Here is a 14,411-nt window from a genome sequence, read left to right as displayed (position 1 = left end):
TCCGTATGTGTTATTTTCGTTCTACATGTAGCTTAGCTTAGCATATTGTAGTCCGGCAAGGTGTACGTGTGATGCATACGAAGCCCATGGAGGCAAGCACGATGAGATGTCAATGGTGCCGTGCGATACGGCAATGCCGTGAGATGCGGCAACGCGGGATGGAGGCTGGAAAGCGTGCATGGCGAGATTCTAGTGCCATGCAAGATGGCGTATATGCGAGATGCCGATGGGCCGTGCAAAGCAGCTGCACAAGTTCCAGTCCGTAGATCATGCATGAGTTTGTTGGACATGGGTGTTGGCCGTGCATGTAGATAGGGATTAGTGGATGCATGTAGGTCATTAGTTTGTTAGTGGGCATGATGATGACCAGGTGATGAGAGGATAAGGGCCACGAAGTAGTAGTGTCCTGAGTCATGCGGGTTGTGTGCCAACCTCTGGTGTATATATATGTGTTGACATGAGTAATGAAAGTTAAGGCCGTGAGGGCCGAGTAAGAGAAAATGTAGTCTTTGTGTGCACGAAGGAAGAGTGTTCTGGGCAAAGCCTCATTGGGTTTCTTCCTTAGCTGTGTGCGTGTCTGTTTTCTGAGTTTCACCATGTGTGTGTTCTTAAGAGAAACAAAAGAGAGTTGAGCTGTGAGAGCCAGCAAGAGGTAGTGTTGGGAATCGTAGCATAATTTAAAATTTTCCTACGCTCACCAAGATGCATCTATGGAGTCTACTAGCAACGAGGGGAAAGGAGTGCATCTACATACCCTTGTAGATCGCGAGCGGAAGCGTTCCAATGAACGTGGATGACGGAGTCGTACTCGCCGTGATCCAAATCACCGATGACCGAGTGCCGAACGGACGGCACCTCCGCGTTCAACACACGTACGGTGCAGCGACGTCTCCTCCTTCTTGATCCAGTAAGGGGGAAGGAGAGGTTGATGGAGATCCAGCAGCACGACGGCGTGGTGGTGGATGTAGCGGTTCTCCGGCAGGGCTTCGCCGAGCTTCTGCGAGAGAGAGAGAGAGGTGTTGCAGGGGAGGAGGGAGGCGCCCAAGGCTGTAGGTTGCTGCCCTCCCTCCCCCCCCCCTTTATATAGGCCCCCTTGGGAGGGGGGGCCGGCCAAAACCCATCTAGGGTTGGGGGGGTGGCGGCCAAGGGGTGGAAGGGGTTGCCTTGCCCCCCAAGCCAAAGGGGAAGTCCCCCCACCCTAGGGTTCCCAACCCTAGGCGCATGGGGGGAGGCCCAAGGGGGGGCGCCCAGCCCACTAGGGGCTGGTTCCCTTCCACTTTCAGCCCATGGGGACCTCCGGGATAGGTGGCCCCACCCGGTGGACCCCCGGGACCCTTCCGGTGGTCCCGGTACAATACCGGTAACCCCCGAAACTATCCCGGTGGCCGAAACTGGACTTCCTATATATAATTCTTCACCTCCGGACCATTCCGGAACCTCTCGTGACGTCCAGGATCTCATCCGGGACTCCGAACAACTTTCGGGTTTCCGCATACATATATCTCTACAACCCTAGCGTCACCGAACCTTAAGTGTGTAGACCCTACGGGTTCGGGAGACATGCAGACATGACCGAGACGCCTCTCCGGTCAATAACCAACAGCGGGATCTGGATACCCATGTTGGCTCCCACATGTTCCACGATGATCTCATCGGATGAACCACGGTGTCGAGGATTCAATCAATCCGTATGCAATTCCCTTTGTCAATCGGTATGTTACTTGCCCGAGATTCGATCGTCGGTATCCCAATACCTTGTTCAATCTCGTTACCGGCAAGTCTCTTTACTCGTACCGCAATGCATGATCCCGTGACTAACGCCTTAGTCACATTGAGCTCATTATGATGATGCATTACCGAGTGGGCCCAGAGATACCTCCCCGTCACACGGAGTGACAAATCCCAGTCTCGATCCGTGCCAACCCAACAGACACTTTCGGAGATACCCGTAGTGCACCTTTATAGTCACCCAGTTACGTTGTGACGTTTGGCACATTCAAAGCACTCCTACGGTATCCGGGAGTTGCACGATCTCATGGTCTAAGGAAAAGATACTTGACATTGGAAAAGCTCTAGCAAACGAAACTACACGATCTTTTATGCTATGCTTAGGATTGGGTCTTGTCCATCACATCATTCTCCTAATGATGTGATCCCGTTATCAATGACATCCAATGTCCATAGTCAGGAAACCATGACTATCTGTTGATCAACGAGCTAGTCAACTAGAGGCTTACTAGGGACACGTTGTGGTCTATGTATTCACACATGTATTACGATTTCCGGACAATACAATTATAGCATGAATAATAGACAATTATCATGAACAAAGAAATATAATAATAACCATTTATTATTGCCTCTAGGGCATATTTCCAACAGTCTCCCACTTGCACTAGAGTCAATAATCTAGTTACATTGTGATGAATCGAACACCCATTGCGTCCTGGTGTTGATCATGTTCTGCCCTAGGGAGAGGTTTAGTCAACGGATCTGCTACATTCAGGTCCGTATGTACTTTACAAATATCTATGTCTCCATTTTGAACACTTTCACGAATGGAGTTGAAGCGACGCTTGATATGCCTGGTCTTCCTGTGAAACCTGGGCTCCTTCGCAAGGGCAATAGCTCCAGTGTTGTCACAGAAGAGAGTCATCGGGCCCGACGCATTGGGAATCACCCCTAGGTCGGTAATGAACTCCTTCATCCAGACTGCTTCCTGTGCTGCCTCCGAGGCTGCCATATACTCTGCTACACATGTAGATCCCGCCACGACGCTTTGCTTGCAACTGCACCAGCTTACTGCTCCTCCATTCAAAATATACACGTATCCGGTTTGTGACTTCGAGTCATCCAGATCTGTGTCGAAGCTAGAGTCGACGTAACCCTTTACGACGAGCTCTTCATCACCTCCATAAATGAGAAACATATCCTTAGTCCTCTTCAGGTACTTCAGGATATTCTTGACCGCTGTCCAGTGTTCCTTGCCGGGATTACTTTGGTACCTTCCTACCAAACTTACGGCAAGGTTTACATCAGGTCTGGTACACAACATGGCATACATAATAGACCCTATGGCCGAGGCATAGGGGATGACACTCATCTCTTCTATATCTTCTGCCGTGGTCGGGCATTGAGCCGTGCTCAATTGCACACCTTGCAATACAGGCAAGAACCCCTTCTTGGACTGATCCATACTGAACTTCTTCAATATCTTGTCAAGGTATGTACTCTGTGAAAGACCAATGAGGCGTCTTGATCTATCTCTATAGATCTTGATGCCCAATATATAAGCAGCTTCTCGAAGGTCCTTCATTGAAAAACACTTATTCAAATAGGCCTTTATACTTTTCAAGAATTCTATATCATTTCCCATCAATAGTATGTCATCCACATATAATATGAGAAATGCTACAGAGCTCCCACTCACTTTCTTGTAAACACAGGCTTCTCCATAAGTCTGTGTAAACCCAAACGCTTTGATCATCTCATCAAAGCGAATGTTCCAACTCCGAGATGCTTGCACCAGCCCATACTTTGAGCGCTGGAGCTTGCATACTTTGTTAGCATTCTTAGGATCGACAAAACCTTCCGGCTGCATCATATACAACTCTTCCTTAAGGAAGCCGTTAAGGAATGCCGTTTTGACGTCCATCTGCCATATCTCATAATCATAGTATGTGGCAATTGCTAACATGATTCGGACGGACTTCAGCTTCGCTACGGGTGAGAAAGTCTCATCGTAGTCAACCCCTTGAACTTGTCGATAACCCTTAGCGACAAGTCGAGCCTTATAGATGGTCACATTACCATCCGCGTCCGTCTTCTTCTTAAAGATCCATTTGTTTTCTATGGCTCGCCGATCATCGGGCAAGTCAGTCAAAGTCCATACTTCGTTTTCATACATGGATCCTATCTCGGATTTCATGGCTTCTAGCCATTTGTCGGAATCCGGGCCCGCCATCGCTTCTTCATAGTTCGAAGGTTCACCGTTGTCTAACAACATGATTTCTAGGACAGGGTTGCCGTACCACTCTGGTGCGGAACGTGTCCTTGTGGACCTACGAAGTTCAGTAGCAACTTGATCTGAAGCTTCATGATCATCATCATTAACTTCCTCCCCAGTCGGTGTAGGCACCACAGGAACATTTTCCCGCGTTGCGCTACTTTCCGGTTCGGAAGGGGTGACTATCACCTCATCAAGTTCCACTTTCCTCCCACTCAATTCTTTCGAGAGAAACTCCTTCTCTAGAAAGGACCCGTTCTTGGCAACGAAGATCTTGCCTTCGGATCTGAGGTAGAAGGTATACCCAATAGTTTCCTTAGGGTATCCTATGAAGACGCATTTTTCCGATTTGGGTTCGAGCTTTTCAGGTTGAAGTTTCTTGACATAAGCATCGCATCCCCAAACTTTTAGAAACGACAGCTTAGGTTTCTTCCCAAACCATAATTCATACGGTGTCGTCTCAACGGATTTCGACGGAGCCCTATTTAAAGTGAATGCGGCAGTCTCTAAAGCATAGCCCCAAAATGAGAGCGGTAAATCAGTAAGAGACATCATAGATCGCACCATATCCAATAGAGTGCGATTACGACGTTCGGACACACCGTTTCTCTGAGGTGTTCCAGGCGGCGTGAGTTGTGAAACTATTCCACATTTCCTTAAGTGTGTACCAAATTCGTGACTTAAATATTCTCCTCCACGTTCTGATCGTAAGAATTTTATTTTCCTGTCACGTTGATTCTCAACTTCACTCTGAAATTCCTTGAACTTTTCAAAGGTTTCAGACTTGTTTTTCATTAGGTAGACATACCCATATCTACTTAAATCATCAGTGAGAGTGAGAACATAACGATATCCTCCGCGAGCCTCAACACTCATTGGACCGCACACATCGGTATGTATGATTTCCAATAAGTTGGTTGCTCGCTTCATTGTTCCGGAGAACGGAGTCTTGGTCATCTTACCCATGAGGCATGGTTCACACGTGTCAAATGATTCGTAATCAAGAGACTCCAAAAGTTCATCTGCATGGAGCTTCTTCATGCGCTTGACACCAATGTGACCAAGGCGGCAGTGCCACAAGTATGTGGGACTATCGTTATCAACTTTACATCTTTTGGTATTCACACTATGAACATGTGTAACATCACGTTCGAGATTCATCAAAAATAAACCATTGACCAGCGGGGCATGACCATAAAACATATTTCTCAAATAAATAGAACAACCATTATTCTCGGATTTAAATGAGTAGCCATCTCGAATTAAACGAGATCCAGATACAATGTTCATGCTTAAAGCTGGCACTAAATAACAATTATTGAGGTTTAAAACTAATCCCGTGGGTAGATGCAGAGGTAGCGTGCCGACGGCGATCACATCGACCTTGGAACCATTCCCGACGCGCATCGTCACCTCGTCCTTCGCCAGTCTCCGTTTATTCCGTAGTTCCTGTTTTGAGTTACAAATATGAGCAACCGCACCGGTATCAAATACCCAGGAGCTACTACGAGTACTGGTAAGGTACACATCAATTACATGTATATCACATATACCTTTGGCGTTGTCGGCCTTCTTGTCCGCTAAGTATTTGGGGCAGTTCCGCTTCCAGTGACCACTTCCCTTGCAATAAAAGCACTCAGTTTCAGGCTTGGCTCCATTCTTTGACTTCTTCCCAGTAACTGGCTTACCGGGCACGGCAACTCCCTTGCCGTCCTTCTTGAAGTTCTTCTTACCCTTGCCCTTTTTGAACTTAGTGGTTTTATTCACCATCAACACTTGATGTTCTTTTCTGATCTCCCCTTCCGCTGATTTCAGCATTGAATATACCTCAGGAATGGTCTTTTCCATCCCCTGCATATTGTAGTTCATCACAAAGCTCTTGTAGCTTGGTGGAAGCGACTGGAGGATTCTGTCAATGACCGCGTCATCCGGGAGATTAACTCCCAGCTGGGATAAGCGGTTGTGTAACCCAGACATTCTGAGTATGTGTTCACTAACAGAACTATTCTCCTCCATTTTACAGCTGAAGAACTTGTCGGAGAGTTCATATCTCTCGACCCGGGCATGAGCTTGAAAAACCAGTTTCAGCTCCTCGAACATCTCATATGCTCCATGTTTCTCAAAACGCTTTTGGAGACCCGGTTCTAAGCTGTAAAGCATGCCGCACTGAACGAGGGAGTAATCATCAGCACGCTGCTACCAAGCGTTCATAACGTCTTGGTTCTCTGGGATTGGTGCTTCACCTAGCGGTGCTTCTAAGACATAATCTTTCTTGCTACTATGAGGATGATCCTCAGGTTCCGGACCCAGTCCGTATAGTTGCTGCCATCATCTTTCAGCTTGGTTTTCTCTAGGAACGCGTTGAAATTGAGGACAACGTTGGCCATTTGATCTACAAGACATAGTGTAAAGATTTTAGACTAAGTTCATGATAATTAAGTTCATCTAATCAAATTACTCAATGAACTCCCACTCAGATAGACATCCCTCCAGTCATCTAAGTGAAACATGATCCGAGTTAACTAGGCCGTGTCCGATCATCACGTGAGACGGACTAGTCAAGATCGGTGAACATCTCCATGTTGATCGTATCTTCTATACGACTCATGCTCGACCTTTCGGTCCTCCGTGTTCCAAGGCCATGTCTGTACATGCTAGGCTCGTCAAGTCAACCTAAGTGTATTGCGTGTGTTCCGAGGCCATGTCTATACATGCTAGGCTCGTCAACACCCGTTGTATGCGAAAGGTAGAATCTATCACACCCGATCATCACGTGGTGCTTCGAAACAACGAACCTTCGCAACGGTGCACAGTTAGGGTGAACACTTTCTTGAAATTATTATAAGGGATCATCTTACTTACTACCGTCGTTCTAAGCAAATAAGATGCAAAAACATGATAAACATCACATGCAATCAAATAGTGACATGATATGGCCAATATCATCATGCTCCTTTGATCTCCATCTTCGGGGCACCATGATCATCTTCGTCACCGGCATGACACCATGATCTCCATCATCATGATCTCCATCATTGTGTCTTCATGAAGTCGTCACGCCAACGATTACTTCTACTTCTATGGCTAAAGCGTTTAGCAACAAAGTAAAGTAAATTACATGGCGTTATTCAATGACACGCAGGTCATGCAAAATAATAAAGACAACTCCTATGGCTCCTGCCGGTTGTCATACTCATCGACATGCAAGTCGTGATTCCTATTACAAGAATATGATCAATCTCATACATCACATATATCATTCATCACATCTTCTGGCCATATCACATCACATAGCACATGCTGCAAAAACAAGTTAGACGTCCTCTAATTGTTGTTGCAAGTTTTTACGTGGTTTGTAGGTTTCTAGCAAGAACGTTTTCTTACCTACGTATGACCACAACGTGATTTGCCAATTTCTATTTACCCTTCATAAGGACCCTTTTCATCGAATCCGTTCCGACTAAAGTAGGAGAGACAGACACCCGCTAGCCACCTTATGCAACTAGTGCATGTCAGTCGGTGGAACCTGTCTCACGTAAGCGTACCTGTAAGGTCGGTCCGGGCCGCTTCATCCTACAATGCCTCCGAAACAAGAAACGACTAGTAGCGGCAAGAAGAATTGGCAAACTCAACGCCCACAACTGCTTTGTGTTCTACTCGTGCATAGTAACTACGCATAGGCCTGGCTCATGATGCCACTGTTGGGAATCGTAGCATAATTTAAAATTTTCCTACGCTCACCAAGATGCATCTATGGAGTCTACTAGCAACGAGGGGAAAGGAGTGCATCTACATACCCTTGTAGATCGCGAGCGGAAGCGTTCCAATGAACGTGGATGACGGAGTCGTACTCGCCGTGATCCAAATCACCGATGACCGAGTGCCGAACGGACGGCACCTCCGCGTTCAACACACGTACGGTGCAGCGACGTCTCCTCCTTCTTGATCCAGCAAGAGGGAAGGAGAGGTTGATGGAGATCCAGCAGCACGACGGCGTGGTGGTGGATGTAGCGGTTCTCCGGCAGGGCTTCGCCGAGCTTCTGCGAGAGAGAGAGAGAGAGAGAGAGAGAGAGAGAGAGAGAGAGAGAGAGGTGTTGCAGGGGAGGAGGGAGGCGCCCAAGGCTGTAGGTTGCTGCCCTCCCTCCCCCCCTTTATATAGGCCCCCTTGGGAGGGGGGGCCGGCCAAAACCCATCTAGGGTTGGGGGCGGGGGGCGGCGGCCAAGGGGTGGAAGGGGTTGCCTTGCCCCCCAAGCCAAAGGGGAAGTCCCCCCACCCTATGGTTCCCAACCCTAGGCGCATGGGGAGAGGCCCAAGGGGGGGCGCCCAGCCCACTAGGGGCTGGTTCCCTTCCACTTTCAGCCCATGGGGCCCTCCGGGATAGGTGGACCCCCGGGACCCTTCCGGTGGTCCCGGTACAATACCGGTAACCCCCGAAACTTTCCCGGTGGCCGAAACTAGACTTCCTATATATAATTCTTCACCTCCGGACCATTCCGGAACCTCTCATGACGTCCGGGATCTCATCCGGGACTCCGAACAACTTTCGGGTTTCCGCATACATATATCTCTACAACCCTAGCGTCACCGAACCTTAAGTGTGTAGACCCTACGGGTTCGGGAGACATGCAGACATGACCGAGACGCCTCTCCGGTCAATAACCAACAGCGGGATCTGGATACCCATGTTGGCTCCCACATGTTCCACGATGATCTCATCGGATGAACCACGGTGTCGAGGATTCAATCAATCCGTATGCAATTCCCTTTGTCAATCGGTATGTTACTTACCCGAGATTAGATCGTCGGTATCCCAATACCTTGTTCAATCTCATTACCGGCAAGTCTCTTTACTCGTACCACAATGCATGATCCCGTGACTAACGCCTTAGTCACATTGAGCTCATTATGATGATGCATTACCGAGTGGGCCCAGAGATACCTCTCCGTCACACGGAGTGACAAATCCCAGTCTCGATCCGTGCCAACCCAACAGACACTTTCGGAGATACCCGTAGTGCACCTTTATAGTCACCCAGTTACGTTGTGACGTTTGGCACACCCAAAGCACTCCTACAGTATCCGGGAGTTGCACGATCTCATGGTCTAAGGAAAAGATACTTGACATTGGAAAAGCTCTAGCAAACGAAACTACACGATCTTTTATGCTATGCTTAGGATTGGGTCTTGTCCATCACATCATTCTCCTAATGATGTGATCCCGTTATCAATGACATCCAATGTCCATAGTCAGGAAACCATGACTATCTGTTGATCAACGAGCTAGTCAACTAGAGGCTTACTAGGGACACATTGTGGTCTATGTATTCACACATGTATTACGATTTCCGGACAATACAATTATAGCATGAATAATAGACAATTATCATGAACAAAGAAATATAATAATAACCATTTATTATTGCCTCTAGGGCATATTTCCAACAGGTAGAAGAAGAAGCGGCGCTGCGAGGAGGCGGTGGGCGCCGCGAGGAGAGGCGGCGCCAACAGAATGAACCCCGTTTTGCAACATAATGGCATTTTATTGATTAGCCCCCTCTCGACCACTCACAAAACGACCTTGTCGAGCCCCTCCACCTTCTTCCTCACAAGTTCCTCTAATGGGCGTGAGCTAGATACCTAAATCTTCTATCAGCGTGAATCACACTGTCACACCTGATCCTCGTGTTCAGTCCTCTGAAACGGATACAGGGTGACAGAGATGCACAGGAGTGCTGGGCCAAATGTTGGGGCTGAATTGGGCCATCGGCCTTGTAATCATCCGGCCCACTCAGGCATGGACTGTCTGTACTTAAACTCCTGTAGCCACCGTGAGAGGGGCATGACTTGATTAGAAAGTTGATCAATCCAACCTCATGCCCTTTCGTCTCTCTCTCTCTCATCTCACCTGCTCCCTCTCACCCACCTACCAAACTCATCCCCTCTCTCTGGTTCATCACAATCTGGTAATCAGAGCCAACAAAAAAATTTCTCCACAAATCGCCGCCGCTGCTGATCTCACACCCTCTCGATTGATCGGTAAAATTCCACCGGGTTAGGTGCGAGCCGCTCCGGTGAGCTCGCCCGAAATCCTGCTCGGGGTTCGATTCGATTTGGAGTGAGACCACGGCGCCCCCGTCCAAAACCTCGGCCCAGACCCACCGTGCGCTCGACTCCATGTCGGAAACCACAGATAAACTGCAGTGTTTGCTCGAGTCGGTTATCCGCCGGCTCGACGCGAACCAGAAGACGGCCGACGAGCGCCACCAGGCGCAGCTCTCCTACAACAGCCAGGTCTCGGAGGAAATCAAGCTGTTATCCAAGCAGATAGATCTCACCCAGGCGGATGTGGACGAAGCCCGCAAGTCCACACCTACGCCTGATCTAGTCGCGTCCGGAAGCACGGGCGCCATGTCTCCGTCGTTCGCCGCGGACTCCTCTATGCGGGCACCGCCGCCGCCGCCACCGCCGCCGAATCGCTCCACGCCACCGCCCCTGTACACAGATGGCGCGGCGCAGCTGCCGTTCACACGGCTGGTCAATCACGGCCCCCCGCTCTTGCTCGCCGGGGCCCGTCACCAATGGAGCGCGCCCACGACCACTACACGAAGCCACCCAAGCATGATTTACCTCGGTTCGACGGAACCACACCGCGCATCTGGCTCAAGCGTTGTGTGTCCTACTTCGAGCTATACCGCGTAGCACTCCACAGTTGGGTAACCACCGCCATGCTATACATGGAAGGATTGGCCGCGATGTGGCTGCACGCGTACAGGCAGAAGCATCCGGGCATTTCGTGGGCAACATTCAGAGCAGCCGTGGAAGAGGAATTTGGGCCTGAAGAATTTGAAGTTCAGATGCACAATCTGGTTCAGTTACGGCAGACAGGAACAGTGCAGGAGTACCGTCAGGAATTCGAAACTGCAATGTACCATTTGCTCTCATTGGATCCCACATTGAGCCCGAAATTTTTCATCTCTCAGTTTCTGTTGGGCCTCAAGGATGAGCTGAGGTTAGGTGTTCGCCTTCAGGCACCAACAAGCATCACGCATGCACCAGTGTTCGCTCGCATCCAGGAGGAAGAGCCCGAGAAACAACGCGCGCCGCGCGCTCGGATCACACCAGTGGGCGGCCACCACCAACGACAGCGGCCGCACCGGCACCAGCCCGCGCTGCTGCTCCCTTGCATGCGGGCGCAGGTGAGTATGCCCGTGAGCGACAGCTTCGCGATTTCCGGCGAGCCAACGGCCTCTGTTTTTGTTGCGGTGACAAATACTCGAGGGAACATCAATGCAAAAGAACACGGCAAATTCTGATGATTGAAGTAGGCGACTATGGAGAAATCTTGTCTGATGATACGGTTCACGCTCTGCAGCTGCTTGACACCCCAGCGGCTCAGGAACCGGAATGCTGCTCCCTGTCTCATCACGCGGTCCCCGGGGACGAAGCGCCATCAACCATCCGTTTGAGAGCTCAAGTGGGAGATCAGGTGATGCTGCCATTGGTAGATTCGGGCAACACCCACAACTTTGTCAGTGAAGCTTTCGTTGCTCGCCTGCCAGTTCAACCTGAAGCTCTTCCAGCAGTTTCAGTGCATGTAGCAAATGGACAGCGCCTTCACTGCGACAAGATCGTCCGGTCACTGCCCTGGCAAGTACCTGGCCACACATTTCACATAGATTTGCGTGTACTGCAGCTCAGCGCATACGATGGGGTCTTGGGGATGGACTGCTGTCTCAACACAGCCCGATGAACTGCCATTGGCAACTGAAGACTATCTCGTTTCAAACTGAAGGGAAAACAGTACATCTGCAAGGAGTTCGAGCAAGCGAATTACCCCCAATCTCATAACTGGACGCTTACGAACTACACCGTATGGAGGTCGCCAATGATATCTGGACTGCTGCCTTGGTCACTATCGAGCGCGTGGATAAGCAGCCCAACACCGCAATGCCACCCAGAATTCAGAAAGTACTGAAAAAGTTCAACGACGTTTTTGCTGAACCCACCGCCCTACCACCGCGTCGTCAATACGATCACGACATTCACCTAGAGCCTGGCGCTACTCCTATCAACACCAGACCGTACTGGTACTCTCCCGCCCAGAAGGACGAAATTGAGAAACGGGTCCAAGACATGCTGCAATCCGGTGTGATCGTGCGTAGTATGAGCCCCTACGCAGCCCCGGTGTTGCTGGTCAAGAAGAAGGATGGTAGCTGGCGTTTCTGCATTGATTTTCGCCGTCTCAACAAGATAACAGTGAAGAACAAATTTCCCCTGCCCGTGGTTGATGAACTGTTGGACGAACTGGTCGGGGCCACCTACTTCTCCAAGATCAACCTTCGCACCAAACACGGATGCGGGAGGAAGATGAAGAAAAAACAGCTTTCAAGACCCACAATGGCCATTTCCACTTCCGAGTCATGCCGTTTGGACTCTGCAATGCCCCAGCCACCTTCCAGTGCCTCATGAATGCCACCTTCGGCAAGTATACTCGCAAGTTCGTCATCATATTTTTGGACGACATACTGGTGTTCAGCATGGATTTGGAGGAGCACGAAGAACACCTGCATCTGGTTCTTGCGACGCTGCGTGAGCATCAACTATACGCCAAAGCTTCCAAGTGCTCATTTGCTCAGCCCAGCATTGATTATCTGGGGCACGTGATTTCACGCGATGGGGTTGCCACAAATGCTAGCAAAACAAGTGCAATGCTGGCATGGCCAGTCCTTACAACAACCACCGAGCTTCGTGGATTTTTGGGGCTCACAGGATACTACAGGAAGTTCGTCAGCAACTATGGAATCCTCGCCAAACCACTCACCCAGTTACTCACCAAGAAAGGATTTAACTGGACCGACAGCACGCAAGAGGCGTTTGACAAGCTCAAGCTCGCCATGACCCAGACACCAGTGCTTGCGTTGCCGGATTTCAACCTTCCGTTCGCTATTGAAACGGACGCCTGTGACACTGGCGTCGGGGCAGTCCTGGTTCAGAACGGCCACCCCGTCGCATACATGAGCAAAGCGTTGGGCATCAAAAACCAGAAACTGTCGACCTATGAGAAGGAATTTTTGGCGGTTATGATGGCTGTTGACAAGTGGCGTCAGTATCTACAGCGTGGCCCTTTTGAAATCCTCACGGACCACAAGAGTCTGTGTGCATTGGGCGAGCAGCAGCTGGATACAGAACTTCAACGCAAGGCAATGGCAAAACTGGTCGGTCTGCAGTTCACTTTCAGATACAAGCGAGGCACGGACAACAACGCGGCGGACGCGCTCTCGCGAGTTGGCCACCAATTGGTACTCGACGCGCTCTCAATTTGCCAACCGCAGTGGCTCCAGGAAGTGGCCAATTCGTATGAAACAGACGCCACGGCCCAGGACCTGCTGGCGCAGATCGCGATCAGGAGCCCTGACGATCAAGGTCGCACGCTGCGTCAGGGCATCATTCGTCAAGGGGAACGCCTCTGGATCGGAGCAAACACAGCATTACAGACCAAGATCATCTCTGCTTTGCACGACAGTGCAGTGGGGGGTCATTCCAGCGTCACGGCCACTTATCAGCAGGTACGGAAGCTGTTCGCATGGACAGGCCTCAAGAAGGGCGTTGAAGATTTTGTTCATCAGTGCCTGACGTGTCAGCAATCCAAGCACGAACACCGGCACCTGGAGGCAAACTACAGCCGCTGCCCATTCCCACTGAACCATGGCACGATCTGACCATGGACTTCGTGGAAGGACTCCCCAAATCAGAGGGGTATGACACGATCATGGTGGTCGTCGATCGCCTGACTAAATTTGCTCATTTTGTGCCTCTGCGCCACCCGTTCACTGCTGCAAAGGTTGCGCGGGCATTCTGGGAATCCATCATCAAGCTCCACGGCGTCCCGCACTCCATCGTCTCCGATCGCGACAAGATTTTTACCAGCGCCATGTGGCGGGAACTTCTCACCGCCGCCGGCACCAACCTCCTCTACACTACGGGGTACCACCCCCAAACTGACGGGCAGAGCGAGCGGGTCAACCAGTGCCTCGAGATGTACCTCAGGTGCGCCATCCACGACCAGCCCAAGCAATGGCGCAAGTGGCTCGCCACCGCGGAGTTCTGGTACAATTCCTCCCACCACTCGTCGTTAAATTGTTCACCCTTCAAGGCTCTCGACGGCAGAGAAGCCAATCTGGAAGAGCTTCCCACCTTCTCCGACAAGCTCTCGCCCGACGCCAACACGGGCGACCTCGACTGGGCGACTCACACCGAGCTGCTCTGCGCCCGGCTCGCCGGAGCTCAAGACCGTTTCAAGAGGCAAGCAGACAAGCACCGCTCAGAGCGCGCCTTCGCCGTCGGCGACCAAGTACCCCTCAAGCTCCAGCCGTACGTTCAAGTCTCCGTCGCCAGCCGCCCCTG

General features: G+C 50.5%; 1 pseudogene; it reads left to right on the top strand.

Moving 5' to 3' along the window:
• The window catches only part of LOC123076110 (uncharacterized), a 62,021-nt pseudogene extending 48,295 nt beyond the window's left edge, over positions 1–13,726 (top strand).
• Positions 13,727–14,411: the final 685 nt, after the last annotated feature.

The sequence above is a fragment of the Triticum aestivum genome, chromosome 3D (assembly GCF_018294505.1).
Source record: "Triticum aestivum cultivar Chinese Spring chromosome 3D, IWGSC CS RefSeq v2.1, whole genome shotgun sequence".
Classification (NCBI taxonomy): domain Eukaryota; kingdom Viridiplantae; phylum Streptophyta; class Magnoliopsida; order Poales; family Poaceae; genus Triticum; species Triticum aestivum.
Note: the sequence above shows the minus strand (reverse complement) of the source record. Positions and strands in the feature narration are given on the sequence as shown.